This window comes from Gymnoscopelus braueri (assembly GCF_963280865.1).
Source record: "Gymnoscopelus braueri genome assembly, chromosome: 10".
Lineage (NCBI taxonomy): Eukaryota > Metazoa > Chordata > Actinopteri > Myctophiformes > Myctophidae > Gymnoscopelus > Gymnoscopelus braueri.
In genome coordinates this window covers 53,035,807-53,040,647 of record NC_137611.1, presented here as the reverse complement: position 1 = coordinate 53,040,647, position 4,841 = coordinate 53,035,807, and the positions used below count along the sequence as shown (strand labels likewise).

Below are 4,841 nucleotides of genomic sequence, written 5' to 3'. Positions count from 1 at the left end.
TGTGTGTGTGTGTGTGTGTGTGTGTGTGTGTGTGTGTGTGTGTGTGTGTGTGTGTGTGTGTGTGTGTGTGTGTGTGTGTGTGTGTGTGTGTTTGTTTTGTTACTCGATTCAGCACATAACAAATAAATACAATTGGAACTTGACTCAATGAACTTGACTCCCTTTATGGGAGGTCTTCTCAGACCCCCCTGCCTTTTCTTTCAGGGGCATAGCCTTGAACAACAGACTTGGTTACCCCAAAGTGATATGTTTGTCTGTGTGTGGAACAGATGACTGGGACTCTGTTGTGTAAATTAAGCATTTCCTTGGTAAGATAATAAACAATGACCACTTAAATGCTTGAATATTTATTTGATACGACAGAGATATAAAGTATAATAAAGAAATGAACCTGAATTCAGAGGTTCAGTGTCCGGTTGCCTCGGAAGGTTTCGGGAGACTGACAAGAAGGAGTTCTAAGAGGATGCAAATCTAACCCCATGGATACATATTTAACCAAATGGACCTGATACAGTGTTTAGGCTCTCTTACAGTCCTCGTTGCTATGAACACTACACAAGTGTACTTTCTATCAGCCTGTTAACTGTCTCTGCTACAACACCCATTCATATTCATAACAATGTGAGATTATAATGAACCAACTCTAAACAGTCATGAGAATGAAGCTGAAAGTAGAAATGAATTATACAATGAATATACAGGCAAGTACAAACAATCATAGAATGTATTGCTGCCACAGTCTTGGTCTTCAGCGGATACGTCCCTGGCAGTACTTGAAGCGGTAGCGACGATCCCTGTCAATATAAAACACAGCATAGTAAATTGAATGACAAGTTGGTGTAGACATTTAGCTCATGTGAATCAGTATGAAAGGTGAATAGTGTGATAATCATACATAAACAAAACTACAATGTTTATGTTTGCGTAACATCAGGGAAGAGTGACAGTCCACCTTCTTGCTCTGTTGTAATCATAGAGTTAAAAATAATAGAGAGGGCACCCGAATTCTCCTCCCATCCACTTGCATTGAGTTGCTCACCCAGCGCATGGGCCTGTTTGAACCCTTCTTCCGGGTTGGAAATTTGGTGGGCGAGGCCTATTTGGGGCTCCAAACGGTGACGCGTTTTGCGTCACAGTGACGCGTTTTGCGTCACAGAAGTGCGCAGCCCCGTGCGCAAGCTCGTGCGCATGCTCGTGAGTCGAGCCCATTGGTCGAAACCGTTTTCTCGTTCATGTGTTGAAGCCCCAGGCCTGCACGCGCCTGCACTACCATGAATGGTCACCATGTCCATTTGGCTTCAATGAAACCACTGGGTTCTGGGGGCTTGGTTGTAATTGTTCAGCCCAGTCCATTTCTTGTTGTGTTACAAATCATTGTTATGGACTCCATAACAATGATTCATAAAACAACAAGTTGCAACTGTAACCATGCAACCAGTGGTGGAAGAATTACTTAGATATTTTACTTGAGTAAAAGTAACAATACCACAATATAAAAATACTCTGTGAAAAAAGGCCTGTGTTCAAAATGTTACTTGAGTAAAAGTACAAAAGTCAAAATAACTAGTAACTCAAGTTTTCAAATAATTGTAGTGGAGTAAAAGTACAATTATTTGCTTCTGAGATGCAGTGGAGTAGAATTAAAAGTATTGCGAATTGGAAATACTCCAGTAAAGTAAAGATACCTCAAAATGTTATTTAAGTACAGTACTTGAGTGCATGTACTAGTTACATTAGTACAATACTTTTGTAAGAAAATTTGAGTATTTCTACATTGCAGAATTGATACTTTTACTTAAGTAAAAAAACAAGAGTACTTTTTCCACCACTGAGTGGGCTTCAGTTCAAGTACAAGTCACAAACATTGTTTTGTTATCCGTGATATCGTAGAAACAGAGTTGTCTGGATATCTTTGCCTGCTTTTCAGATGGTTGGGGTCGATGTAACATGATTTACCAGTTGGATTGTGGACATCTATTTCATTTAACGTTCTCTCTCTGCCTGTGTGTGTGTGTGTGTGTGTGTGTGTGTGTGTGTGTGTGTGTGTGTGTGTGTGCGTGTGTGCGTGTGCGTGCGTGTGTGTGTGTGTGTGTGTGTGTGTGTCACAAACTAGACCTGTTTTATACTGAAAGTGACCTTGAATGACTTCTGTTGTGATGTGGTGCTATATAGAATAAGGGCAATATAATGGTATTGGAAACACCATATAAATAAAATAAAATAAAATATGTATTATGTAATAATAAATAATAAAGAACAACATTGCAGTTAGAGAGACAAAGAAAAAAACTACGTGTGGCTGTGACTGTATACTTACTCGTAGCCACTATTGTGGACACTGTACATGCCTGTCATGTAGTGTCCTCCAGGAACTCTCCAGGAGAGGTACTGGTCCCAGTTGTTCACCCAGCCTGTTTGACGGCAGCCATGTGTTTGCAGTATAGGGGACTTACAGCACTTAAAATTCCATCTGAAATTATATTGTATTCATTTATTTATTCATTGGAGGTGGCTGGGGGGGGGGGGGTGGGGGGGTTGACCATCCATTCCATTTTTTTTTTCTTCTCCCTTTGCTTTTTTTAGAAGACAAATATTTGTACCCCTTTCTTCTCCAGTCATTATGCCAATTAGCCCCCTCCCCACACATTTCTGCTCCGGGTGGATGCAGCGCCTCGCCTCACTAATTCCACCAAAGGGAGTGGAGTTAGCTGGTTTTGCTGACTCCAGGCTCCACCCCCTTTTGACCTCCAACCTCATTGAGAGCTTGGAGGTCCATTTAGCTGTTCTTATCAATGATGAACAAAACCTCCTAACTCCACTTTTTGTTTTGTTTTTTTAATTTCCTGAAAAATGAACAGCAGAGATATGATAATTTGAACTGTTTTTTTTTGTTTGTTAGTTTGTATTATTTATTTTCCTCAGAATATGAAGTTGCATGTTGAGGGGTCCCTATAGAACACACCACCAAAAGTGTTTTCACTTGTGCAGATAGGGGGACAATTGAACAGTTTTTTTTTTGTTTGTTAGTTTGTATTATTTATTTTCCTCAGAATATGAAGTTGCATGTTGAGGGGTCCCTATAGAACACACCACCAAAAGTGTTTTTACTTGTGCAGATAGGGGGCGCCACAAACATGAACAGTTGCACCATCTGTTGTACAACCTTTAGTTTTTCCTGTAGTTTCCTCGTGTCCTGACGGCTGCACCCGACAACTGACACAGGCCTGGATAGGCAACCCAGCCTGGCGGAGATTTTCTAGTCATTTATTCTGTAGCTGTCAGTTCCCACCTGATGTCGTGCGGGAGTTCAGACTGCTCCAGATTGTACTGAATAACTGCTAGCTTGCATAACATCTTCAGACTAGGACTCAAGTCTAAGATGAACAGATCACTGGGTTTGTCTCTCTGTCCTCTAAAGAGGATGATACGATCTCCAACCATGCAACAGGACATACAAGTCATCCGAAACGGGCGTTTCCCCTTGGGCTCAACCTTCTTCCAGGAGAAGTTCTCTGGATTCAATTTCCACAGATCGTATAATGTCTAGTTCAGATGACTGTATCTGCCAAATATGTACAGCTCTCCATTGTAGGCAAAGGCTGAATGACCCCTGCGTCCTTCTGGAAGAAGCTGTGTTGATGGCATGCTCAGCCAGCAATTGGTCTCTGTGTCAATTACTCTGTTGTTGTTGTTGTTGTTGTTGTTGTTGTTGTTGTTGTTGTTGTTGTTGTCGTGGTCCGGAAGGCCCCCAAATACAAACATCTTTGTCCTAATGATGGTGGCAGAGTGTTGTGATGAAACAGGTGCTGGAGTGCCTTTGGTGTTAATTAAAGACCAGACCATTGTGGTAGTGTCCAACTTGTAGATGTCATTAGTGTGTCCAGTCAGCCGGTTCCATCCTCCATAGATATAAATGATCTTCCCCAAGACACAGGCTGAATGACACCTCCTCCCCTCTGGAACTGTCCCAGAAACCCAGGGCTTGACCCAACTGTGGGTGTCGACATCAAATGCATAAAGCATGTTGGAGACGTGCCCCCGGATTTTAATAAAGTCGGCACCTTCCTTTATCTGAAAATTCACTGCACCCCCCCAGATGTAGACGATATCTTCTATGAGCACAGCTGTGTGGCACATACAGTTAGGGGGAACCTCAGGGAGACATTCTCCTCTTCCAGTTGTCACAGGAGGAAACTGAATCCATCTCAAAGACACTGTGTTGAAGACATGCACTGCAATCTGGTCCCTGTCATTCAAGTTGCAGTACCCTCCAAAGGAGTACAGATTGTGTTCCACCGCTACAGCAGCATCGAAGGATCTCTTTGTTCCTCTGTTCAGATGCAAGGTCCAACATCTTGGACAAAAACAACAAGTGGATGAAAGTTAAGTCTTCAAGTCTCTGCAAAACAATGCAGTGCTGTTCCACACACTAACACTTATATTGGTACAGCCACACAAACACAAACTCCATATTTGGGCAAAACTAAGATCATATTGATGACATCAGTGTTGAACTCATTTACAGACATACTCTGATCTGATCTCATATCCTGGATGGAAGGCGGTCTGAAGTTATACAACACAACAGCAATAACAACATGGTTGTCGTTGACAGATTTGAAAAACATTTGGGGATTGAGTTCTTTGGCCTGCTGGCAGCGTGCACTAGAAATCTGACATTGATCATTAAAGTGGTTTGTGAAATTAGCTGCAGACCAAGGATTAAGATTAGATTAGAAAAATGTAATCAGCCCAGTCGTCTACAATGATTAGACTAAAGCCCAAGGTCCCATGGCTTAGCTTTTGAGTTAAGGACATTAGCCTCAAACACACACCAAGTC

The 4,841-nt window shown here is 42.0% G+C and overlaps 1 long non-coding RNA gene across 1 annotated transcript; it reads right to left on the bottom strand.

Annotated features, from left to right (window-relative positions):
* Positions 1-331: 331 nt before the first annotated feature.
* LOC308093248 lies at positions 332-2,465 on the bottom strand. Its single transcript, XR_013933866.1, has 2 exons — positions 2,318-2,465; positions 332-794 (listed from the first exon to the last, which is right to left on the bottom strand). It is a non-coding gene; the product is annotated as an uncharacterized lncRNA (long non-coding RNA).
* Positions 2,466-4,841: the final 2,376 nt, after the last annotated feature.